Genomic DNA, 26,885 nt, shown 5'->3' with positions numbered 1-26,885 from the left:
AAAGAAAAAAATCTCCATTCTATTTGATTTAAAATAATAAAATTAGGAGAAAAGTAAGGGACTATTATAATTATTTTATATTTTATCTTGTAGCAAATGACGTAATACAAGTAGTATATGCATCCATGTAATATCTTCACAATACTCAATAGAACAAAGAACACTCAGAGGAAAAAATACACATGTAACTTTTATTTTAGAGCAATGAGTATGAAAACTACAAAAGTCATAAAATACCCTTTGAAGTTAGTAGCAAATGCTACTTGTGCCAAAGCTGTAGAACAACAAAAATACTTATGAATTTAACATTTAATTGTCCATAGAATAATTGTATAATGAAACTCTAGTAGCTGATTTTGAATAATATTCTTTTTGAATATTCTTTTTGGGGGGGTTTGAACTCTGGGCCTGGGAGCTATCTCTCAGCTCTTCAGCTCAAGGCGAGCACTCTACCACTTGAGCCACAGTGCCACTTTCAGTTTTCTGAGTGGTTTATTGGAAATAAGAGTCTCATGGAGTTACCTGCTTGTGCTGGCTTTTTTTTTTTTTTTTTTTTTTGTCGGTCGTGGGGCTTGAACTCTGGGCCTGGGCGTTGTCCCTCAGCTCTTCAGCTCAAGGCGAGCACTCTACCACTTGAGCTACAGCGCCACTTCCAGTTTTCTGGTGGTTTATTGGAGATAGGAGTCTCACGGTCTTTCGTGCCCGGGCTGGCTTTGAACCGCGATCCTCAGATCTCAGCCTCCTGAGTAGCTAGGATTACAGGCGTGAGCCTCCAGTGCCGGGCTTGTGCTGGCTTTGAACCGCGATCCCAGGGTCTCAGCCTCCTGAGTAGCTAGAATTACAGGAGTAAGCCACTGACACCAGGCATATGCAAATACCACCATTTCCAGCTTTTTTTTTCTTCCTGCTTATGTGGTGCTGAGGAATTGAACCCAGGGCCTCATGCATGCAAGGTAAGCACTCTACCACTGAGCCACCTTCCCAGCCCTATACACAAATCTTTTTTTTTTTTTGGGGGGGGTCCCGTCATGGGGCCTGAACTCTGGGCCTGGGCGCTGTCCCTCAGCTCTTCAGCTCAAGGCTAGCGCTCTACCACTTGAGCCACAGCACCACTTCCGGCTTTTTTTCATTTTGCTTATGTGGTGCTGAGGAATCGAACCCAGGGCCTCAGGCATGCAAGGCAAGTGCTCTACCACTGAGCCATCTTCCCAGTCCCCCTATATACAAATCTCTAAAAGGATCCTTACGAGTCATAACTGAGGGCTGGGAATGTGGCTCAGTGGTAAGAGTGCTTGCCTAGCATGAATGAAGCCCTGGTTCGATTCCTCAGTACCATATCAACAGAAAAACCCAGAAATGGCATTGTAGCTCAAGCGGTACAGTGCTAGCCTTCAGCAAAAGAAGCCCAAGGACAGTCCCTAGGCCCTGAGTTCAAGCCCTAGGACTGATTAAAAAAACAAAAACAAAAAGCCCAAACCAGTACTGTACTGTGACATTTTGTAAAAGGAAATCATTCACTATTTTTTAAATTATAATTTTACTGTTATTAAGATGCTATGTAGAGGGGTTACTATTTCATAAATCAAGTAATGAGTACATTTTTTTTTGGACAACATCATCCATTCCTTCGCTTTCCCCCAGATTCCCCCTTCCATCCCTGCCCACTATGTGTATTCAATAGCATGAATGTACCCTCACTATTTTTTTTCTTTGCAGTACTAGAATTGGACCCAGGGCCTCATACATACCAGACAAGTTCTTTATCACTTGAATTATGTGAGGTGGAGAGGTGAAATTATTGACTTTTAATATTGTTATTGCTTTGGACCTCCCTTACTATGACGTCTAGGAATTTAAAGGACTTCTTTCCCCATTTAGGTACTTCTGCTTTTGCTTGTGTGTGTGTGTGTGTGTGTGTGTGTGTCTGTGCACATGCACAAATAATCAAGCATGAAGGGTTGATTTGCATTTAAAGAAGTTATAGAAATAAAAGCATGCCTTTATTTAGTTATAAAACAAAACAATGTCTTTGGTTTAGATATCATTTCTCATCTTTAAGATTAAAAAAAGGTAAATTACAGAAAATGTAGTAACTGTCACTCCAAAAATTAATACTTAAATTTCAGAATAGTCTTTTAACCTAACTTTAAGCGTCCATTTTGCTAGAATCTATTTTTACTGTCTCCTATTCAGCACAAAGTTCTTGGAATAAAATGGACATAAAAATATATATTTATGCTCAGAGCCAGTGGATCGTACTTGTAACCCTAGCTACTTATCTACCAAAAAGAGCCGGAAGTAAAACTGTGGCTCAAATAGTAGAGCATTAGCCTTGAGAATAGAAGTTTAGGAACAGCTCCTAGGCCCTTACCCAGGACCAGCACACACACATACACACGCACACACACGCACACACACACACACACACACACACACACACACACACACACACAACCTATGTATTAGCCCGGCACTAGTGACTCACATCTCACATTTGTAAAACTAGTGATTCAGGAGGCTGAGATCTGAGGATTGTAGCTCAAAGTCAGAAGTGGAACTGTGGTTTAAGCCCTGGGCTTGAGTTTAAGCCCTGGGACCTCCACATAAAACAAAATCTATGTATTCATGCACATTAAAAAAAAAAAAAAACAACAAACCACCTATAGATTGATTTTGTATGTCTACAGGTCCTGAGGCTTGAACTCAGGGCCTGGGCACTGTCTCTGAGCTTTTTTTTTTTGTCAAGGCTAGTGTTCTACCACTTGACCCATAGTTTCACTTCTGGCTTTTTGGTAGTTGGAGATAAGAGTAACATGGACTTCCCTTCCTAGGCTGCCTTTGAACTCTGATCTTCAGATCTCAGCATCCTCAGTAATTAGGATTTACAGCCATGAGCCAGCAGTGTCTGGCTACTAATTATTTTTCTTTTTTCTTTTCAAAAAAGGACAATTCAGGAATCATTTCTTTCTTTGTCTTCTGTTGAAAACAGCCATAGAAATTAATGGTCACGGACATAATTTGAGGTGGTTTTGCCATGTAATACAATTCAGCCAGCTAAAACACAGGTGTTACAATTAGATCACACAGATCTTGAGATTTCAAAGTGGGCAACCACGCTGATGAGTCACTGAAACTGTGGTGTCAATCCATTGTCTATGATGCACTCACACTGTCCTTCCCAGCCAGGCTTTCTGGTCAAGCTTCCTGAAAGGGCCAACAGCTGGCAAAGTATAAGGAGCCAACAACAGGAAATGAAGTTCCTTCCTGGGTTTGGAAAGCAGATGACATAAGTCTTAGAATGAGGCAAACCAGGCCAGATTCTCTCTCCAAACATGAGATTTAGCTTGAGCCAAACGTTATTTCTAAGTTGGATCTGAAAGGGGAAAAATAGTTAAGTCAATGGTTGAATTTTACACAGAAAACAATGATTCAATATCTCTTAGTGTTGGTTTGGTTTTCTCTAGTCAAAGTTAGAATCATCTTCCCTCCTACACAGACATACTCAAAAATGACCAAAAGTAGCCGGGCACCAGAGGCTCATGCCTATATTCCTAGTTACTCAGGAGGCTGAGATTTGAGGATCACAGTTCAAAGACAGTCTGGGCAGGAATGTCCATGAGATTCTTATCTCCAATTAACCACCAGAAAACCAGAAGTGGTGCTGTGGCTCAAGTGGTAGAGTGCCTGCCTTGAGCTGAAGAGCTGAGGGACAGAGTTCAAGCCCCACAACTGAAAAAAACAAAAACAACAACAACAAAAAAAAAAAACAAAAAAAAAAACAAAAAAAACAAAACAAAACAAAAAAGCCAATATAACAAAAATGACCAAAAGTCATTTATCAATTTTCTCTATAAACTTTTATTGAAAGTACTGTGACGCCGGGTGCTCGTATTTCACATCTGTAATCTTAGCTATTTAGAAGCTGAGCTCACAAGGACCACATGTCAAAGCCAGCCTAAGCAGAAATGTTTATGAAATTCTATGCCCAATTTACCAGCAAAAAGCTGTACTAGAGATGTGGCTCAAGTAGTAGAGTACCAACAATGAGCAATCAAGCCAAGTAAAGGAATGAGGCCCCAGAATTCAAGCTCCAGTATAAGAACAAAGAGGGAAAGGCAGGAAGGCAGGAAGGCAGGAAGAAAGGAAGGAAGGAAGGAAGGAAGGAAAGGAAGGAAGGAAGGAAGGAAGGAAGGAAGGAAGGAAGGAAGGAAGGAAGGAAGGAAGGAAGGAAGGAAGGAAGGAAGGAAGAAAAGCCAATGCTGGTGGCTCATGCCTATAATCCTAGCTACTAAGGAGGCTGCGATCTGAGGATCATGGTTTGAAGCCAGCCTGGGCAGGAAAGTCATGGGACTCCAATAAACTGTTGTAGCTCAAGTGGTAGCCTTGAGAGAAAGAAGCTCAGAGACAATGCCCAGGCCCTGAGTTCAAGCCCTAGTTCAGGCACAAAAGAAAATCCACAAAAAAGAAAAAGGAAAAGGAAAGGAAGAAGAGGACTGGGAAGGTGGTTCAGTGGTAGAGTGCTTGCTTTGTAACCCAGAGCACAAACTGCTTTATCTGCACTGTTAGAAGCCTTGACTAGAATCTAGAAGCCACTTATTATTTCCAGCCACTCAAGAATCGACACAAGCAAACATATTCAAAGTCATTTGGGGACTGAATACAAACCATTGTAAAATTCATTTACTTTCCACTTCCAGAATCTGACTTTAGGGACCACACAAGCAGAAACTTTCCACAAACCCATGTGACAAAAATCATAAAATAATAAATGCTAAGCCAGGCTCTTGTGGCTCATGCCTATAATCCTAGCTACTAAGGAGACTGAGATTCAAAGCCAGCCCCGGTAGAAAAGTTCCTGAGGTTCTTACTTCCAATTTACCAGCAATAAGCAGAAATTAGAGATATGGATCAAGTGGTAGAGAGCCAGCCTTAGACAAAAAAGTCAATCCAAAATTTAAGTGTCCAAATTCAAGATGCTGAGCTTCACAAAAACAAACAAAAAGATAAGAAGGGGCTGGGAAGGTGGCTCAGTGGTAGAGCACTTGTCTTGTATGCATGAGGCCCTGGGTTCGATTCCTCAGCACCACATAAGCAGAAAAAAAAAAAAAAGCCAGAAGAGGCACTGTGGCTCAAGTGGTAGAGTGCTAGCCTTGAGCTGAAGAACTGAGGGACAGTGCCCAGGCCGAGAGTTCAGGCCCCACAACCGACAAAAAATAAATAAATAAATAAATAAAGATAAGAAGCCACAGTTGAATAGAGAGAAGAAAGTGTGTGGGGAAAGTGTGTGAAATAAAGAATAAAGCTTCAGGGACAGCACCCAGGCCCTGAGTTCAAGCCCCATGACCGACAATAAAATAAAATAAGAATAAAGCCTTACCAGTCATAGGTGGCTCACATCTATAATCCTCAAAACTCAGGAGACTGAAATCTGAGGATCAGAGTTCAAAGTCAACCCTGGCAGTTTAAGTCCATGAAGCTCTTATCTCCAATTAAGCACCAAAAAAAAAAAAAAAAAAAGCCAGGAGTAGCATATTAGCTCAGAGGTAGTGTGCTAGCCTTGAGCAAAAAGATTAGGGACAGGGCCCAGGCCCTATGTTCAAGCTCCAGGACTGGCATGAGTGGAAACACACAATACACACACACACACACACACACACACACACACACACACACACACACACACATGCACACACACAGAGACAGAATAAACACTTTCTGTTAGGCACTTCTTTTTTTTTTGTTTTTTTTGTTTTTTTTTGCTAGCAAAAAGCTAGAAGTAGAGGTTGGCTCAAGTGGTAGAGTGTCAGCATTGAGCTAAGCCAGAACAAGAGGCCCCGAGTTCAAGCTGCAGTACCAGAAGAAAAAAAAAAATGAGGGCTTAAACTTGGCCTGGGCGCTATCCCTCAGCTCTTCAGCTCAAGGCAAGCACTCTACCACTTGAGTCACAGTACCACTTCTGGTTTTCTGGTAGTTAATTGAAAATAAGGGTCTCATGGACATTCCTGCCTGGACTGGCTTTGAACCATGATCCTCAGATCTCAGCCTGAGTAGCTAGGATTATAGGCGAGAGCCACAGGTGCATGGCTCTGAGGCTCTTCTTTGGCTATACTTCAGGCCCAGACAGGCTCCAGGGGCAATGCCAATGGAAGAAAAGGCCCTGGCCTTGCCCATTTTCTGCCTAGCTTTAAGGCTTGCTCAGAGCTAGTTCCTCCCTCCACAGGCCCAGTACCTTATTCTAGAACATATCTATAGGCCTACTGTTAGAAGGGGCATCTTTGGGCAACTTAGCCATTGCTTGCCTGCTGTTTAAAGCTGCTCTCGGGGAGAGCCTCATCATCTTCCAGCTATCCTTCACAGACCCTTAGAAAATTGTTAAAGACAATTTTTTTTTTTTCTTATCTGAACTCTGGGCCTCTTGTTCTGGCTTAGCTCAATGCTGACATTGCACCATGTGAGCCAACCTCTACTTCTGGCTTTTTGCTAGCTAAGAATCTCTGGGATTTATCTGTTGGGTATGGCTTTGAGCTAACATCCTCATAGCTCAGTCACCTGAGAGTTAAGATTACAGACATGAGCTACCAGTACCTGTGTTTTTCCTTTTTTGGGAGTTGGTGGAGTTTGAACTCAGAGCCTTGAGCTTGCTGGGCTAGCACTCTACCATGTGAGCTATGCTTCCAGTCTTGCTTTAGCTGTTTGTTGTTGTTTCTAAGCCAGTACTGGGACTTGAATTCAGAATCTAGGTGCTGTTCTTTAGCTTTTTCACTCAAGTCTGGTCCTCTACCACTTGAGCCACAGCTCTACTTCTGGGTTTTTTGGTTAATTGGAAAGACGAGTCTCATAGTCTTTCCTGACAGGACTGACTTTGAGCCTTGATCCTCAGATCTCAGCCTCCTGAATAGCTAAGATTACAGGTGTGAGCCACTGGTATATTGTTATTCTGATTACTTTTGGAGATAGATTTTTTTTTTTGTTATCATTTCTACCTGGGTTGGCCTTGAACTTCTATCCTCTAGACCTCAGTCTCTTGAATGGGTAGAATTAGAGGTGTGAGCTATTGGTGCCCTGCTGGTGCCTGGCTTTCTTATTGAATTTTAAGGATTGTCAGAAGAGAGGGATGGGGTGCAACAGCTGCTCTAGTTGTTCTACTGAAAGGACAGGCCTATATCATGGTTGTCATACTCCCTAGTCCTAGAAGAGGAAGAGCAGAAGAGGGACAGAAAGGCACAAGTATCAATTCTGAGGCCTTCTTTTGCATTTCAGCTATCCATGTACATTGCAATGTTATTGCTAGCAATAAATTCAGGCTGACACAATGAGGAGAAAGACGCTGAATGGCTTTCAGCCCATCAATAAGCCAATGCAAGGAAGAGTTGTTATGGAATGAGCAGGGTACAGACTGCAGTCGGATGGTCTGAGTTCAATGCCAGACTGCAGTGCACCAGCCTGCCCGCCCAGGCTAAGGCTCTTGCTTTTTTCTCCCTGTCATTCAAGCAACCTGCAATGGAAGCCTCTCTCTTTTTCCACTGCCAATTAACCCTTCTGGGCATGAAAGTCAATGCTCTCAAGTCTTCTCCATTTACTGTCATATTACTCTGGTTTTCTTTTGTTTGAAATCCTGGACCCTTAGGATATGTTGGAGTTAAGTTACTTCCGTTTACCACCCTGGATCCTACCATAGAGAAATTGATGCATAATTATTAAGAATTAGTTTACAAGACAAGAGTGATATTCTTATATGGAAACATTGGAAGAAGGTATGCATATTAAATCATTTAAAAACTGAAAACCATTTAAATCTGAAAAGGGTCTTGAAGGTGTTTGCAGCCTCTGCCAACACACATAGAAGCACAATGGTGCCCCCTGATTTTTCTTTCATATTGTGGACTCACTTTGTGTTTTAAATTCAGATCAACTTTAACATAAACATGGATCTAAATGTGCATTTTGTACATAAAGATTTCTTGCATGCCTTGTAAATTCAGGAACCAATTGCAGGCTTCAAATTAAATGACCATTCACGGTCCTCCTAGGAGATCCCTGTAGCTTCAAAAGTTTGGGTTTACAATTTAATTCATTATTCTACTTTTTCCAGTTCGAATTACGATTTGTGCGTTTACGTACACAGCTTCCAAATTAAGGCTCTTCTTGCTCAACTGGAGGCTTTTCTCATTTCTGTGAACTCTAAAATGAACTATATTGTCACATAATCGATAGGAAAACTCAGCTGTCACAGATCCTAAGCAAGCCCTGGACACAGAAATAACACGATCTGGCATTTCTGAGTTTGAAAAATGGCTGTGTGGATGACATAAGACCAGAACGACTCTGATGGCTTTAGATTTCGTGGCTTCTGAATTGCTAAGACTGCACCATTGAGAATGACTGAGATATTGGAATCAGACTTTTTCCTGGTTAGATATCGGGTGTTCCCTTTCTTCTTTCAAAAACAAGTATAAAAGCTAATGTATTGGGATATTTGATTCAAAGCTATTTCTCTCTCTCTCCCTCTTTCCCTCCCCCCCTCTCCTTTTAAAAAAAGTTAGCTTATATTAGTTCTACAGGAGAGGATTTCATTGTACATTTCCATGAATGTTTGCATTGGGCAATCAACTAAAGCTATTTCTAAGCTCCTCTACGTTTGTTCTCTGTCATACAGTTCATAACAGAATTTCAAATCAGGTATTTTCTTTCTCAAACCAATGGGAAATGTGGGTTTGGATTTTGAAGCTGAAATCTGAAACTAAACATCCAACATGTTCTAAGTCTGCCCTTAGAAGCTCTAGACCATCTCTAGCAACACGATTAGAACCACCGAAGCATAGAAATCCTTCAGCTTGGAAACAATGTGACACAAATAAAAATAAATAACACAAATCCATACAACTTCAGCAAGCCAGTGCTCAGTCTCAATGTCTTTGCTTTTGGTGACATTCTTAGCCCATCTCAGCAGTATATCACAGACAAATGCTACTATACCACATAGGAACAAGAAGATCTATCCATGTCTGTATTATCTATTTATTGAAAACTTAGTTTAGAGAGGGACTTAAAATATGTTACTGGAGCTGGGTGCTAGAGCTCATGCCCATAATCTTAGCTACTGAAGAAGCTGAGATCTGAGGAACAAAGTATGAAGCTAGCCTGGGCAGACAATCTAGTAAAGTCTTATCTCCAATTAAGGCAAGAAAGGGCTGTGTGGCTCAAGTGGTAGAGAACCAGCCTTGAATGAAAAAGCCAAGTGAGAGTTTAGGGCCCTGAGTTCAAGTCTCAGTGCCAGTAAAACCAAAACTATTACGGAGTGGACCTACTGGAATCTGCCTCTTGAAGTGGGTAAGTGTAGTGTGATCACTTGCTATGATAAACAAAACCCTTATTAAGAAGGCCCATGACCTTGATATACTATACACCAGTAATATACAAGTCAAAATATTTTCTGATTAATAAATTTGCTCTGAAAGAGAGTCCCATGGTACATGTTAGAGTCACCCTGGGCCTACACAGAGCAGAAACAAGTTGAACAATTCTAGGGAGGGAGGATCAGGCCGTCACAAACCACTGACATGAAGTCAGTTAATAAATGTCAAATAATGGATACATGACACTTGTCTTTTCTAAAATTAAGGCTGTTTGAGCCTCTATTTTCCACATTGACCATCACCAAATGTGTTGGTCTGAATGAAGGAATATCATCATTAATTAGCTCAATTGTCACTATTTCAGAACTGCATCAAGTCAGGTAAATTGCTTCTACTGGGCTCTGGAAGAAAACAGGACAACTTGGACTGTTATATAAAATAAAATGAAATAAAATAAAAAGGAAAACTTCTGGGCACCAGTGGCTCATGCTCATAATTCTAGCTTCTCAGGAAGCTGAGATCTGAGGACCATCATTCAGAGCTAGCTTGGGCAGGAAAGTTTGTGAGACTCTTATCTTGAATAAAATACTCAGAAAAAGCTGGAAGTAGTGCTGTGGCTCAAGTGGTAGAGTGCTAGCCTTCAGCACGAAGAACCTCAGGGGTATTGCAAGGCCCTGAGTTCAAGCCTCAGGACTGGCAAAAATAAATAAATAAATAAATAAAAGAAAAAACAAAAAATTCATTTCAAAGCAGTTTCATTTTATCAGATTTTAGAACTCCCCAACTCATTTTACTAAGATTATTTCTTAGCAATTCCAATCTAGTCCCAAATAGAACTATAGTGAACAGTGTCGTCTACTCCTTATTGTAGCTCAAAGCTTTTCCATAGCTGCAAGCTGACATTTGGAACCTATGCCATGCAGAAAAGGCCAAAGCCCATTCAGAAATCCAAATTAGTTATATCAGAAAAAAGTGTTGTTGTGGACATGAACCAGGGATGGGAGGTAAGAATTAGGTACACAGCTAGGCACCAGGGCTCATACCTGAGATCCTAGTTACTCAGGAGGCTGAGATATGAGGATCATGGTTCAGAGAGCCCTGGCAAGAAAGTCCCTGAGACTCTTAATCTCCAATAAACTACTCAGAAAAAGCCAGAAGTGGTGCTGTGGCTCAAGTGGTAGAGCACTAGCCTTGAGCACAAAGAGACTCAGGGACAGTACCCCAGCTCTGAGTTGAAGTCCCAGGACCTCCCACAAAGAAACTAACAAACAAAAATTAGGCAACCTAGTACCAGATTAGGAGTAACTGAACACTGGTACCCATCAGAGATAACCAATGGGAGCAATTTTCTTCTTGGATATTTAATCAGAGTGTAAATTTGCTTTGTTTACAATAATCAGAAATGACTGAATCTCATCCCAGGCTGAGGGAAAAGATGAATGTGTAAGAGCATTAATTAAAAAAAAAAAAAACAACCCAAAAGATCTTCCCAGGCAGCCCAGGCTAGCCTTGAACTTGCAATCTTCCTGCTTCTACCCTCAACCTCTCAATTTCTGGGATTGCAGATGTGAGTCATCAAGGCTGGTTGTAAGAGCATCATAATCTTTGCAAGCATCTGACCACCAGCGCCTGCCTCATTACCCAGTTCCCTGAGCCTAGGTGCTCTCAGGTTAATTTTACAAACATGTCTGTCTCATTGATCTGTTTAAATGGCCAGAGTATTTGCCAGAGGAGTATTGTGCTAGCGTTCCTGGTGAATTTGTCTCTTTTGTAATGTCTGTCATTATATAAGTCACTATATAAAATGAATTTCCAACCCTAAAAAATACTGTTGCTACAGACTTGCACATTCGCATAACAAGCATGAAGTTGCAAGTGGCAATTTAGTTGCAAATCTGAAATCCTGATCCCCTATATGAAGGAAGTTCTGCTGGGATGAACTGTTTGTGCTTGGACACTCAAAGGGAAAGTATCACATTTCACTTGTTGAGGGAATCAGGACATATCTCCATCTCATTTTCTTCCTCTTCTTTCTTTTTTTTTTTTTTAACTTCATTTATTTCATTTTTCCTATCTTTTTTTGGTACTGGGGATTGAACCCAGAACATTACACTTGCTAGGCAAGTGCTTTGCCACTGAGCTCCATCCCAGCCTTCTTTTATCTTCTTTCCTTTTCTTGACTCCCAAGAAAATGTAATCTTCACTACTCAGGAGTCTGATCTCTAAGGATTGAGATTCAAAACCATCTTGGGCAGGAAATGAATGAGACTCTTATCTTCAAGTAACTATCAAAAAGCCAGAAGTGAAACTGTGGCTCAAGTGGTAGAGCACCAGCCTTGAGTACAAAAGTTAAAGGACAGGACTCAAGCCCTGGGTATAAGGCCAAGCATCTACATGCACACCCACAAATTAAAAAGTGATTCTTAGGCTAGAGGAATGGCTCGACTGGTAAAGCATTGGCCTAGCAAGTGCAAAAGACCTTGAGTTCAAACCCCTGGACCACCAAAAAGCAAAAGCAAAACCAAACAGAAAGTAAAACAAAGCAGCAAAGAAAGTGAAAAGGTGTCTCACTGGGTGTGGATGTTTATCTGGCCTTCCCCCAGAGGCAGTGCAGGCACTAGCGGGTCTTGTTTAGGGGGTGGGGGTGGGGAAATCCGACCTCAGTCTGCCCTGTCAGTTGTAGGGGTGCAGGTTAGCCTCTGCTCTGCTGGAGCAGGGGTGGTGGTGGGGGGGCAGGGGTCAGTGAGGTTGAAATGCATTCAGATGGGAATTTACACCTGAAAAGACCCAATGTAGTCACCCATTTGGGAGGTGATTGGAGTTTCTTATGAATACCAGCCAGGAGTTCTCCCTTGTAAAAGATGAAAGCTGAAGTGAAGGAGGACCTTCTTCTAAAAGTTGCTAGAGAGGAAAGAGGGAGGAAGGGAGGGAGCAGACAGAGCTTTGATGAGTAAAAAGAAATGAATTCAGCCACTGCTTGTAAATCTATTTTCAACTTTGCAGTGAAGTTTTAAGATATAATAATGAGGTGATACTTTGTATTTTACTAAATATTTGGAGATTCCCTATGGAATAAAAAACAAACATGGTATGGAACTATGGATAAAGAACAAACCCGATTTCCCCCATTTGAAAAGCTTTTCATGTTTTACAGTCTTTCTATCTACTTTGGTTAGTGAAATCCTAAAGTATCCTGTGAGTAACTAAGAAAGAAAGAAAGAAAAAAAAACTTCGACATTCCAACACTGCCTTTAACCTCAAATGACAGTAAAAGGTTCATTCAGACCCCAGGACCACACTGAGGCATTAATTAGGCTGATGAAATGGATTCAGCATAATCAAGTTTCTACCGCAGACTATCGTTAAGGAATACGTGAGCAGCTGGGAGAATAGGAAGTACTGTTAGAGTTAAGTCATGCATGTAATTGAGTATATTTAACATAACCATTTTAATGATGAGTGATTAAAAGTGCATCTTACTTAAATGGTATATCCTCTGCAATTTGTTCATATCAACTCGATAATGTTCTCCAAAGGAAAAAGTAGGGATACAAATTTCTAAACAAGATCTTTCTCTCTCTCTCTCTCTCTCTCTCTCTCTCTCTCTCTCTCTCTCTCTCTCTCTCTCTCTCTTTCCCTCCAAGTTGCAAAAGGAAAATAAAAAGCAGGAAAATGAACTGGAAATAAAAATGGTGGCTTTTGCATGCAAACAATTATACCAGTTTGCTCTAAATTAATCACTGTTTTGGGCATTGTTGATGCAAAGTATTAGGAATATATAATAAGTGTGTGTGTGTTTTCATCTCCCAAGAATCTATTTTGCCTTAAAGATGCTTTCTCTGTCTGGCAAGATTTGTTTTTAAGGTGTGTGGCTGGTGGGGGTGGGGGAGCGCTTGATCTGCTGGTTTGAATAGCTTCTCTTAGAAACCTGGGAAGTGTCCATTTCCTTTCCACCTGTTGGGTTAGCTGGGTTCATCCAGATGAAGCTCACCTCCATGACCCTAACGCCAGAGGAAGGGAGGGGATCACCAGGAGATACACCCAGAGGATGGTCCAGAAGCACACACCATTCAGAGCCTGCAAAGGGGAATTAGCTGTTCAAAATCAGTGAAGAGCCTAAACCAAAAGCCCACGCGTTGAGAGGCCGACTCTCCTCTCCCCTATTCACTGGGTCCTGGCCAGATAAATGGAGTCATTGTAGAGCCATACACAAGCCAGCCCAACTCCTTTTGTTGTATTTTCTCAGCTTTTGTGCTCGAAACACGCAAATCACCGATTACTTTGCCCAGGCAAGAATCGAAGAAAGAGGTGGATTTAGATGTACAGCAAGGAAAGTGTAAATTATATGGTGTCCACACATCTATGCGGGCACTATTAAAACTGAGAATTTTGAAGGGATACCCAAGCTCCCCAAAGTGGCTTCCTGGACTTCTTTCTCCTCACCCTGCTTCCATTCTAATAGGGAGACAAATCTACTTCCCTACTGAAAACAGGGCTGAAGAGTGGCACATCTTCAAAGTCTAGAGGTTGCTCTGGTAGTTTTATAAACCTGGGAAACAAAAGATGTACAAGGCCGCCAAAATATGTTGGCATAGATATTTTGCTCGCTTCAAATGAAGCAAAAAAGAAAAAAAATGCTTTCAGGGGAAATTCACTCCAAGCCTTTCTTCCACCAAGTAAGAAGTCGTGTTTGGCTTGGAGGGGCAGCTCTTGGGAAGTGAGTCTCCCCACAAGCATCCTACCCACAATGTACAGTCGATAAATATAGTGGAAGAGCCATGCCAGGGATGGGCAGTGAGTGCAAGAGAATCTGCAGCCTTGAAAGCATCTTTTTCTTCTGGCTATGGTGGCACTTAAATAATAATGCAGGCAATGGGGCTGGGAGATTTATATCTTTTGGAAAGTAGGGCGAGCCAGATGGTAATAGCGTCATTAACACACAAACTTGGGATGTGCAAGTGAAGCTTGAAATTGGGAAAGAGATCAGGAGAACAAAGGGGGCTGCTGTTGAAAGGCCCCTCTTCTGCTGGCCAAAGCTAAGAGCCCCTTGGTACTGGGGTCTGCTCCTGCCCAGAACTGGATAATAAACGACAGCTTTCCCCCTCCCCTGTTGTGACTTAGAAAGCACTGAGAAAACTTTTGCAATAGGCAAATTCTGCACTTATTTATGTGTAACCCTTTGTAGTCTGAAGTGGCAGAATTGGGCCTTTAATTCAATGCATTTCCACCCCCACCCTGGTTTGATAAGCCCTTGCAATTGTTGACATTTATTTTATGAAATCAAAGTGCCGCTTGTTGTATGTTTCAGACAAAAGTTCATTTTCCTCCCCTTATGTCAATACTCTCTAAGTAAATATTAAAGGTTGGACAGCATGACTGGTTTTTTTTTTTCATTTTGGTGTTGGAGGTTGGTGTGAAATTGTGTGTGTGTCAGGATTAAATTTTAGCATTTTTCCTATGGAAAACTCCAGCGCTTAAGTTAAACTTCTCCCTACATGGATATAATTTAGAGAGAACTGGGAAAAGGTATTAAATAAGAAAAAGATAAAGAAGGACAGTAATAATAAGGTGTTTATAGTAAACACCCATATACACATCTATCAACCGGAAGTGCCCTTTGGAACTAAAGAAAATAAATGTGTCATTTTGATGAAGATGGAGTGTACACGCATTAATAAAAAGAAAAAATGAAAGTTATTAGTACAGAGAGAAAATACATGTGTCCACATATCTTCTAGAAGCTCAGCGATGGTAACAGGTACCCCTCATTAAGTACTGACAGGCTTGGGTGGTGCCTGTTAAAAGAACTAGATGAGTTCTAAACTAAAATCGAATGTTTTTCTTTTTTCCCCCCTTTTAATATACTAGAGATCTTTAAAAAGGCCTGAGGACTTACCCTCAAGGCATTACCCAGAGAAAAACTGAGACTGGCCGTTCGTCACAGGCAATTGTAAAGAGTTTCAAAGGGCCGATCAAACGATCGCCGGAGTAATCTACATTCAAGTCCGGATGGCGGTGTTAGGGCACACACCTGCGGGGTGTTTGCTGTCCGTACCCCTCGCCGAGCTACAAATCATCATTAAAGCAAGCTGCTTAAGCTCTTCCCAGCTTTCTAGGCGAGAGTTACTTGGGACAGCTCACTTTGATATTGCTGCAGCTCACAATTGGCCAAGCAAGCTATTTTGGAGCTCAGGTTGGAGCCCAGATCCTAAGGCACTCGGCGTGGTACCCCCTTACCCACCCCCCTCCAAGGGGTGAGGACAGGATCGGAGCGCGGAGCACAACTGGGAAGGTCACTTCTGCCCGTTTCCTAAGCGGAATCACCACCATCACGAGTGGGGAACCAGGTGAGAAGCAGATGGATCCCACTGCTTGCGTTTCTCACCAAGAGCTCGTCCACAAACTTTCCAACTCTGGCTGCCGGAACTTTGAGCCTCCGGGGAGGGCAGACGCCTAACCGCACTTGGCGTGCTTCACCCGCGTCTGCCCCGGCCCGCGGCCCAGCCAGGCTCGGCGCGCTCTGGGCACAGGTGGTTGGAGACTTTCACTTTGGGTCCCCTCCTTTGGGGGCCGTTTCTCCCCTTTCAGTGCTGACCCTGATCTCGATGCCCTCACGTTCGGGGGGGGGGGCGTGCAAGGCACCATCTACAGTAGGGCATGAATCGAGCTCCGAGCGGGTGGGACAGCTGGAGGCGGGGCAGGGCGGGGGCGACGTCAGTTGTGTCTGCTGTCTGCCTGGAGTGTCTGCAAGCCCTCCGCAAGCCGTGCGCGACCCATTTGGGGGTGGGGATTAACCGGCGGCGGGGGTCGGGGGGGGGAATGCCAAGATCAACACTTGGAGGGAATGTTATCAATAGACCAATTTTCTGCTCTTACCGTGAGCTTTTTGTTCTGTTTGGTTTTGTTTCAATCCAAAGTAGTGGAGGTGTCTGAGCCGTGCAAGACGCGCTACTGCACCACGGCGTCCGGAAAGAAGGAGAAGGGGGGGGCGGGGGAGAGGGCGCTAGAAGCGGGAGAACGCAAATATGGAAATTAACTCATTAGGAAGGGGTGTGGTTAGCACCAAGCCCCCTCCTCCATCCCGTCCTTTCTCCCTCCGCTGCCACCGTCCTGGCTCGCCTAAATATGAGATTACAAACAAACAAATAAAAGCAGAAGTTGACTACGCAAGCAGTCCCAGACCAAACACGCTCTGGATAATTCGCTTCCCTCCGCGCCGCCGCGGCGGGGTGTGCGGCGCAGCGCCGGGGCCCCGGTCGCCCGCCGCCGCTTCCCGCGCGCCCCTCCGCGCCAGCCAGCCCCCGGCGGCCGCAGCTCGCCGGGCCCAGGCCCGCGGCTGCCGTTCGAAGGCACAGCACGTGGTCCTGACACCTGGTTTGGGAGACGGTTTGAAACAGCTGACCACCGTTTCCACCACTGTGCTGACCCCAGGGTCTTTCTCCTAGATGATGAGGGCACCGGCATTCTCTTGGGGGAGAAAAACACCCAAACTGAAAAGGAATGCAGAGTCCCTGGCCGAGGGGGGCAGGGAGGCGAAAGGGGGGGGGGCTCCAGAGACAGAGCTGGGCGTAGGCAAAAGGTGAAATCTGGAGAGTGAATGTAGTGTTAAAGCCCAGAGTGGAGACATCATTTACCAAAGATCTGCTCAAGAGTGAGAGCAAGAGGGGTTAGGGAAATCTCGGGTGTAGAATTCTGTACCTAAAGCAAATGTTGGGGGGGGGATACAAAACTCGAACCTGTTACCTACTCCTGTCGCCCTCCCTCCTTCTTCTCCTCCCCTTTCCCCTCCCCCTGTAGCTCGGGCTCCTGGACCTCAAAGCCTGCCCCGGTCCGGGGTCCGGCCGTGGGCAAGCAGGGTCCTTGGATGGTTTTGCTTCCTGCTCGGCGCGCTCCCTGCCCGGTGCTCCCCCAGCTGCGGGCCTCTTGGAGGAGGAAAGCTGCCCGCCCCCCCTGCTGCCGCCCCCCACCCCGGCGCGCCTCAAAGCGGCCATTGTCCTGCGGGGGTGGGGGGCCAGCAGACCCAAGCAGAAGAACACAGAGCCCAACTCCTGTGCTAAAAACTTTCCCAAATGCACTCCTTCTGGTTAAAACAAAAACAAAAAAAATACTACTTTTTACAAGGAGAGTTGTGGCCAGGCTCGTTCTGAAAAATCCTCTGCGATCCCCCTCGATTTCTCAACCCTTCCTTCTTTTTAGTCTCAGAAAGGGAAATTGTGCAATTAGAAAATGACTAGAACCCCCTCCCCCCATCCAAAACATGCAGACATGGCTGGGGGATGGTCAAAATGTATGGGTGCTTTTTTTTTTTAATATGCGTGTGGCAACAGAGAACGGTACGTGTGCCACCCAGATCTGACTGGGGACAGCTGCAAGGTTGCTGGAGGAGAGAAGGAAGGGAGAGCGGGGGCCTCAGGGCGCGTGTGCGGCCCAAGCGTTTCGCACCTCCTGTTTATCTTAGAAAAGGGGGAGGGGGGAGTAAATTATGCTGCTTCCCTACAGGCAATAAAAGTTCAATAAAATGGAGACGTGGGCACATGCAGAAACAAAGCTGCTGTAGGCTCTGAGTCTTTCTCCTTGACCCAAATTTCAAATAGCGGGGGCTTTCCATTGGAAAAAGTCTGAAAGACACCCAAGTCTGAAGACATCAGAAACAGCCGGCTCTCCAGGGATCACAAAAGCCACCAGGAAGAATGCCATTAGAACTGTGGGACTTGGGGGGCGGGGGTGGGGGTGGGGTGATTACTTCTTCCTTGGAGAAGCAGGGACACTTTCCTTCTCGGGGCTAGCACTGGCGGGGAGAGGGGTCTCAAGGGTTGACTCAATCTTCCAATCATTTGTAAAATAATTGCTTGCAAAAACTCGATCTAAGACAAGAACATTTCAGGGCACTGACACAGATTCCGTTTTAAAACCAACCAACCAACCAATCAACAACAACAACAGAAAACAATCCTCAAAACCCAAATAAGACCGACAATAAATAAGTAAAAACAAAACCTAAGCTCCAGCTCTCGGTGTCCAACAACCAAAGTGGCAGAGGGGCTATCTGGATATCGCGCCAATTTTGGTGTGCGAATTTAATGCCTTAATGCTAAATCGGCAATATAAAAGGTTTGAAGAGTAAGGCCAATAAAAACTCTAATTACTACTGGAAATTTCAGGTGGTTGCTAGGTTGAGGACCCCCACCACTATCACCAGAACTGCCCCCCCCAAAAGAGCCCTCCAATAGAATGAGTAGACCGTGTCCTGGGGGGGGGGGGGAGAGAGTTCCCGACAGTAGAGTGCCCACATCTGCTGGAACTTCCATATCGAAGCTGTTCATTTATGAGCGCCAACTTATGAAATCTCCACAATTACATCTTCATTGTTCTTCCCAATACTGTCTAGAAAGAAAAGGTCTTCTCCGTCGGGGCCAATCCAACGAAGCGTTTGACGTTATTAAATAATAAAGCGATTGTGATTTACATTGTTGTTCAGGAAAAAAGGCCAATTATCCACTGTTATGTTGCCATAAAGATCATATTAACTCGAATTAGTAATCAAACAATATGCAAGCGGTGTGTGTGTGTGTGTGTGTGTGTGTGTGTGTGTGTGTGTGTGTGTGTGTGTGTGTAAGTACAGCCGAACTGGGTGACAGCAACCAGGACGTCTTTACTTTCACCAGCAAACCCACCCCGCCGTTGGCAGTGGGAGCAAACGGGGCAGACGCTGCTGCAGATCCAAAAGAACAGAGAGAGCGGGAAAGTGGTGATTAACGGTCTCCAGTGTTAATTATTCTCAATTAATCCCAAACAGGGCAAACCTTTCCTGATTTCCTGCAAGTTCCCTGGTTTGGGATACTCAGAGAAGTCCGCCTTTCTGGGCGGGGTTTGTAAGACTTCGGGAGGTGGCATCTTCCTGCCGGGGTCCTCGTGGGCCCCGCCGAGGCGCCGCGAGGGGTGCAGGTGTGGCTCGAGGTGTGTGCTTGAGGGGCTCACTGGCCCTCCCGCGGCCCGTCGTACATCCCGAGGTGAATGCCGAGGTGGGCCCGGCCCACAGCCTCCCGACACCCCTAGATGCATCCTCTCTACACAAATCACTCTCTTGCCCTCTGTTATTAGGTTTATAACTCTTTGCCCACTTAAATTTGTGCAGCCAAGCAAGGAAATCTAAATAGGTTTGAGTCGCCCCTTGGGGACAGAATGGAAGCTTTAATAAGAAAGATTAATTGTGGGTGTATATGGGCCGGAGGATGCGCTGGCTATCCAGTAGCGGCGGGCGGGCGGGAGGACAGTAAGCAGATTGAGGGGCAGGGGCTCCCCACACAAGCTAGGCCTAGACTTCAGTAGGCGCCATAGGCATACCCACTGCAGGCGACCCGGCCGATTGCTGTAGTCACCAGCTTGACCTAACTGGACACCGGTGATCTCTGCCTGTGTTATTTGAGGTTTTAAAGAATTTTGCCTTTACTGGCCCGGCATATCAAATCCCTCTACTCTGAGCCCCACCCCGCCGAATCCCTGGGCCGGGCGGAGGGTCTCTTCCAGTTCCTTCACTCACTGGAATGCTTACGAGGCTGATACACATGTTTTGCCAGGGTGGTTGCTAGAAAGTAGATGTTTTTAATTTGGGTTTGGAAAGTGCATGTGGCTACATGAGTTTTCGACATACATACAAGAATCCATTTTCCTCTGAGTTATGCTTCAGGGAGTTTCCGAGGGAAGTCAGCTAATGATACACGGCGTCCGGAGCTCTGGATGGGCTATAGGGTTTGGGAAACTGTCCTTGTCTGCTCAGTCCTCTGCTCCCCTCTCCCTGATTCTGCTAAAATGTTCAGCTCCTAGACCAAGAAGGCACTGGGGTGGGGATGGGAGAGGATTCGGCAGCGAGGGTAGGAGGAGGAGAAGAAACTGACTAGAATCTTTTCTCTAGGCAAGCCCTTCCCCTTCTTGAATAATTCTGTTTAAAACTCGAGGCACCAAGGCCTGGGTTACAGAAGTGTAAACACACACACACACACACACACACACACACACACACACACACACACACACACACACACACACACAACGAAATCATAGAAGGTCTGGCCCTTGCAGCCGGCGGGGCAGCTAAAGGGTAGTCGCATCTTTGTCTAGAGTTTTAAAACAGTTGCAGCCTTTCCTAACCCTCTTCTCCTCCCCCCTCCCCAGTAAAAAACCAATTCAAAGGGGGACAGGACTCCACTCCACAAGATTAATGTCCGTTCATTTGCAGGATTAGCCCTCTCATACAGCATAATAAAATACTAGAGGTCCTTTTAAATTTAAATAAATACATGAAATTCATGCTTTCTCTCCTTTCCTGTTTGATCCCACAGGACATGGAAGACGGGGAGCTTGGAGCCTAAGTAATCTTAGAAGAACTTTTAACTCAAAAGTTTTCAGATCACAGCTCGCTCATCTGGAGTGCTTGTGAACATGGGGATTGGGAAAGAGTGGAAAGACCAGCTTACTTTTCATATCTATAGCTATACATTTTGGTTTGGAACTCACTATTAAAAATCTATTTGTTCTTCCCAGGGCTCAGCAGATTTCAATGTTGCCCATAGGAGCCACAAAATGTTCATTAAAGGAACCTAACCAAGGCTACTGTATGGCCACTTTGTGAACTCAGAACTATGGATAGGGGGAAAAGTATGAAAGTGTGAGTTGATGTCACGCTGGCTGTCAGTGTGTGGTCTATTGTGGAGAATGGTGCTTTTTGACAGAACAGAGGGAGCCCCCCCTCCCCCTTTCCCCAGCTCTACTGCACCTGCACTGGATGAGGGAGTCCCTGCCATTCAGCCCATCGCAGATTGTTCAAACAGAAGACATCTCTGACAGCACTCAATTCATTACATTTCTTCCTGCTTTTCAAACCAACCAACACACATACACACACACACACACACACACACACACACACACACACACACACCACAGAAAGAGAAAAAAAATGAGTATTGCCAGCCAGTGACAGCCAAAAAAAAAATTTAAATACTTTATATGCAGCTAATTTGGAAGTTCATACAACTAACCATGAAATATTTTGTATCCTTAACTTGTAAGGCTTCCCGGTGTGTGTGTGGGGGGGGGGAGGGGGGGAGTTACCTGATTTGTTTTCCTATTGAAAGTATCTCCATAGTTTTTATGGAGATAGTAAGTTTGTAAAATGGTACTGCTTAAGAGGTAGAGACAAGTTTCCATGGTAATAAAAATAGAAACATGCACAAGAGTCTAGCCCCTAATTTATCTTATCAGAAGGACCCCCCAGATCTGCATTCATAATTTATGCTAAGAAACTGGCTTGCTCATAGATGTAGAGTACCCAAGCACCAGACGGCAATGAGGGAGAAAGTGGGTAGGAAAGGAAGCACTGAGGCTGAAGTGTGAACTAAACATTCAAATCAATTTCCTAACAATGAAGTCTTCTCTCCATATGTTCACATTTATTTTGCTATTTTGGAGGCTAAGATGTTTTTTGCATCATTTCACAAACCTGATGAGAGGGTGTTTGGAAAGCTGATGAGAGAATGTTGGTCTAGTTGAACAGAAGTTGGAGTAAACAAACTCTCACAGGGAGACTTGATTTTAAAGTGTCTTCCTCGGAGATGGGAAAATGAGGAAACAGCAAGGAGAGAACCTTGAGAATAACACAGGTTTGCCACATAGTATTCCCATCTGTTTAAACTATAATGTGTCATCATCCAGATTTAGGCTGTTAAGTGTGATAGTCAAATCGACCTGGATGTGAGTTAATATTAAACTGAGTGCACACAAAATATTGACTAAGTGTGGCTAAATCATTACTTGGTGAGATCCTGGACCAATATCAGAATATAAAGCCTAGTTGCCAGAATCCTTCCCAGTGGAAGGGAATTCGATGAGTTAGAGTGACTTGAAAATTAAACAGAGGTCCTGGGAAGTGCATGTTCCTGAAACACCAAGGTGTTCTATACCAACAAATAATTTTTATCCATCTATCCATAAACTGTATCTACATTCTATATACCAAATGTCTCTGTAATTTAATTCCTGGTGCAATGATGGTCTCTCAGTAATACTTGATTCCAAAAGCTATATAACGTATTGGGCGTAGAGGAGAAAGAGAAGATGGAAAAGGCATGGTAATGGTAAGCCAGGAGCAACTACCTTAATCTTGCTGAGTGCAGAACTAGAAAAACTCTGGGAAGTGCTTTAAATCTTAAATGGCTGCTTAAACTTGGGGTCAGATAAAGCTAAGTGAAAGCTTTCACTGTGATCTGTCAAGCATCTGAAAACAGAACAAATACCACAAAACGAACTTGTTCAGCTCCCATAACAAATTCTCAGTACCTAATCAAAGTACTTTAAAAGTATCTATTGGGAAAAAGTGCTCTGGGAAACCATAGACCTTGGCCGTGAGTGGTCTCTGTGGAAGTCCGGCTATGTGTGTATTTGGCTAGGCTCTAGGTTGTCAGGAGTCTAGGAGCCTCCCAGCCAGGGCCAGGTGGTGATGGAGGCCGGCTCCACTGGCCTGGCCCCGCAAGCCTTCCGACGGCCCTTTCCCGGAACACTCAAAGCACTACATCCATCCCCAGGCCCGGCAGGCCCTGACGTCACAAGGTGGGGGGTGGGGGCGCAGTCCCGCTTCTGGCCTGGCCGCCAGCGATAAGAACCCTTGGGAAGAATTCACAGCTCCTTTTAATACTGTAATTATTTTTCTGCCTTCCGCGGGTGGGGGCGGGCTCTTGCCCAGAATGCCAGTATCCCTCCCTTCAGGAAGACACCTAGGGATGGTAAGTTTGCCAAACAACTTTCTAGATCAACCCTCGGATAGACAGGGCACTGCAGAAGTGCTAAGGGTGATTTTTCTTTCTTTTTTTTTTTTTCTGGGCTGATTTTACTGTCCAGGAACAGGAATGAAAGAGGAACTAAGAGTTTCTACCTCGATCTTGGAGTCTAATGTGGGAATTGCGTCCCTTCTCTGTCGCCCCAATTCCACTGGACAGTACGAAAAGTCACATTTAGGAATGAAGGCTAAATTCTGTGTCTAGGACTTGGCGTTTCTCTTCTCCGAGGTTAACTGTATATTCCTGCTTTGCAAACGAGAAAGGGAAGCCTGCTTCTCCCCCTTTCCCATCCATTCCGTTCCTAGAGGACCCCAGTTCTCAGGACACCCCAGAACGCTTCGGTGCCTTCCACAGCTGTCCCCCACCCCACCCCGGTCTGCGGCCTCTCATTGGGAAGGACTAAATACAGACTCTTAGGCTGAGATTTAGCTACAAGCGCGGGGGGTGGGGGTGGGGGGGTGAAGGAACTTAAAAGAAAAGAACTGGTGTGCGTGACACGCAAGGAGGGCATTCGTCGACACTGTGTTTTGAAAAGTTTGGGAGCTAGAGTCAGCTTCGAGGTCATGCGGTCATCGTGGGCTCCGGCTTCTGCCCAGGAGGCAGAGGACTCGTCCTAACAACCCCGGAGACTCTCTGCACTTGCCGGACGAGGAGCCGCGTAGGGCGGTTTGAGCAGAATCTGGGCAAAGAGAACTGGAGACCCACACAGCGTCTTTCTGGGGAGCCCCCTGGGGGCCGTAGGACGTCAGGTTCCCGGCCGCGCGATTGTCGACGGCGGCCTCCAGCTGTCTGCGGCTCCGCTGGGCACCGGGCACGCGGCGCGCTTCCCGAGGGCCACCCGCGGGAGGCCGGCGCGCGCCCAGCCCAGCCGTGCACCCAAGCCGGGAGAGGGAGGCTAGGGATCGTGCAAAACGCTGCAATCTTTACAAAACAGTGCCCACTTCATTTTGCACAAGCAGGCGGGTAGGGTTGTGCAAAGCCAGGCCTCCTGTGAGCTCTGCTATCACCTGACACTGCTTTGCAAAGTCGCACAAGCATCTGTAGCCCAAATGCCAAGAACCGGCAAATAGCTTTGCGGTCCGAAATAAAAGGACGTTCTATTTGCTTTGCAAAGAGACCGAGAACGGCGCTCAAGGAATCAGAATATTACCATTATACCAAAATATAAAATAAAATACAGCTGGACACGGCTACAAAAAGACAGTTGTCTGTCGTGAGGAATCTATTTCCATTCTTCCCCCAAAGAAGTCCCTTCAATCAAAACCAGAAAGTCAAATTCATTATTTTCTAAAAGCCACAGAAACAAAATATACAAACAAAAACCAAGAATTGTAAAACTGGACAGTACCCTCCAAAGTGAAAGATGGTGGTTATCTGACCTCAGGTTTCCAGGGAAGTTTTTAAGCAGGAAAAAACAAATCTATTAAAGATACCAACTCAATTCTCTGTTTTGGGCAATTTCCCTGTCTTTGGATTGCTGCACGCTCAGCTTCTTATCTAGACCTTCCTTTGAACTTAATCCAGATTTTCATAGTAAAGGTTAGAATGTTCTCGCCTTCTCCCTTCTTGAAGGGATTCACCTTACAGACAGGGTTCCTAGGGAGATCCACTCAGACACCTTCCAACTTAGGTGAAAGAAAAGAAAGCAAAGAATATTAAATCAATCCCCATCTCCAACCCTAGTTGCAGCCAGAAAAGAAACCTTACCTCTGAGAACTAGGAAAAGTCGCTGAAAACCCACAGAAATGCAAATAATGGGTGTGTGTGTGGGGGGGGGGGTGAACTCAAGTCTTTGCTAAATGAACTTATGGCCAAAGGAAACGTCTTCCACAAAGAAAAATATGAGAACTTGTTTTTCAAAACTCTCCAAGAGCAAGACGTGAAGACAGGTGTGTGTGTGTGTGTGTGTGTGTGTGTGTGTGTGTGTGTGTGTGTGTGTGTGTGTGTGTGTGTAAAGCTCTTTCAATTACAAGAGATAAATAAATAAATAAGCAGTGTCAACTAGCAGGCGATCAAACCACAGTAAAACTTCAATCTCAGAGCAGTTAGTTATAAACTATTAGCAGTTGAAAAGTAAACCTTGTACACACAAAGGCACTATTTAATTTTCTTCTTGTAATGGTTCTAAATGAAGACCCCCATCACCATGCAGTTAAGCGGTATTCCTTGTCCCCCTGAGGCGCTGATCAGTTCCTTTTAATGTGAGAAAACTGGCAGCTCAAAACCCGTCAATGGAGCTCCCACAACAAAAGTTCTGAAAAGCTGAATGAATTGAGTTTGTAATTACTGCTCCCCCACCCCAGCTTATCTCTTATTCATTCAATTTATATTATTGTCAAGAAACCATACTCTCAAAATCATTCCCTTACATTTTACCATTTTATCTAGGGTCATGGAAGAACTTATGACACAGCAGAAATACAATCCCTCCCCCCCGCCATTACACCTTGCAGTATTCAGACCAATGGATGGAAAAGGGTAGAGGGACCACTTAGCACCCTGATCTACTCTTGCCACAATGACTCAGGGTACTCCACCTGTAGAATCTTCTATTTGAAACCCCGGATTTTACGAGCAAACAAATGCGTCTCCTGCCTAAATCCGGGGCCTTGCTTGATTCCCTGAAATCGTGGGACATTGCTACTTAGAAAAGATAAAACGTATAAGTAAACATCCTCTTCTTGCCCTCCATATTTCAAATCCCTGAAAGGTCTTGCCAGGTGTGATATGGAAATTAAGTTATAATCTTGTTTTCCTTTTAAACCAAAATATGATCTAGAAATGAAAATTACGATGTTATTTTGTTCTTGTTTTACTTTTAAGCAAACAATAAAAAAAAATCCCCCCTAGCTCATGAAATAGAAAAGGAACTGTGACTCCCTCCCCCAGGCCAAAAAAAAAAAGGGGGGGTTTATGAAAAAAGCCAACATCAATGTGTGTTAGGGCTGTTTTTTAATCTAAGATGATACTGATGATGGGGAAAACCCTCCTGAGATTTTCCTACTGCAAGAATGTGTGGGTTTCCAGAAATAAGTACAGCTATTACAACCAAATCTACTAGCAGTCTAAATAATTAATTGAAGCATTGCTCTTTGACCCTTGAAAAGTCCAGTAGGGACACGTTTATAGTAATAATACCTCCGAATGAGCCCTTGTCAAATATTCATTTAGTGGTTAATGTGAGCCATTCTCCCCTGGGATGGTCTGTAATACCAGCTTCCCAGTATTGGCAAAGCAGCCTTGCTAATCTACTACAGCTCAGCAAAATATTTTAACGCTCTTTATTTAAAGTATGGAGGGGGCGGGTGCTCAGAGAAGGAAAAAAAATGTAGTGAGAATAGACTATAATCTCATCCTTTTGCACATTTCTACTCTGTGTGTAGGTTAAGGAAACATTTAAATTCACCCCCTTTCACTGAAAATTAAGGTTTCATTGAGCAGAACAATATCCCAAGAAAAAAGAACAAAACACTGCAGAGCCATCTTCAGTGCTAGGAGATAACTGTCTCCAGGCAAGTTCATGGCCTTACCCTCCTTGAAAATCATGCTGTTAAAACACTATATGCTCAATATTAATCTAGCCATGAAATGACATACCTTGGGAAACTATTTACTCATCAAAGGATGCAAAGAGGTATGTATCATTTACTTCAGATGTAGTTTATCAAAGGCATTTATATTTGCAAACCAAATACTT

General features: G+C 44.3%; 1 long non-coding RNA gene across 1 annotated transcript in view; it reads right to left on the bottom strand.

Moving 5' to 3' along the window:
- Positions 1-856: 856 nt before the first annotated feature.
- Positions 857-26,885, bottom strand: part of LOC138829502 (uncharacterized) — a 42,837-nt gene continuing 16,808 nt past the window's right edge. The window contains exon 3 of the long non-coding RNA XR_011372633.1: positions 857-3,373. This is a non-coding gene — a long non-coding RNA (uncharacterized lncRNA). The remainder of the gene's footprint in view (positions 3,374-26,885) is intronic.

This window comes from Dipodomys merriami, unplaced genomic scaffold, assembly GCF_024711535.1.
Source record: "Dipodomys merriami isolate MVZ:Mamm:240054 unplaced genomic scaffold, mDipMer1.0.p SCAF_173, whole genome shotgun sequence".
NCBI classification, from domain to species: domain Eukaryota; kingdom Metazoa; phylum Chordata; class Mammalia; order Rodentia; family Heteromyidae; genus Dipodomys; species Dipodomys merriami.
The sequence above is the reverse complement of the archived record's forward strand: the minus strand, read 5'-3'. Positions and strand labels throughout refer to the sequence as shown.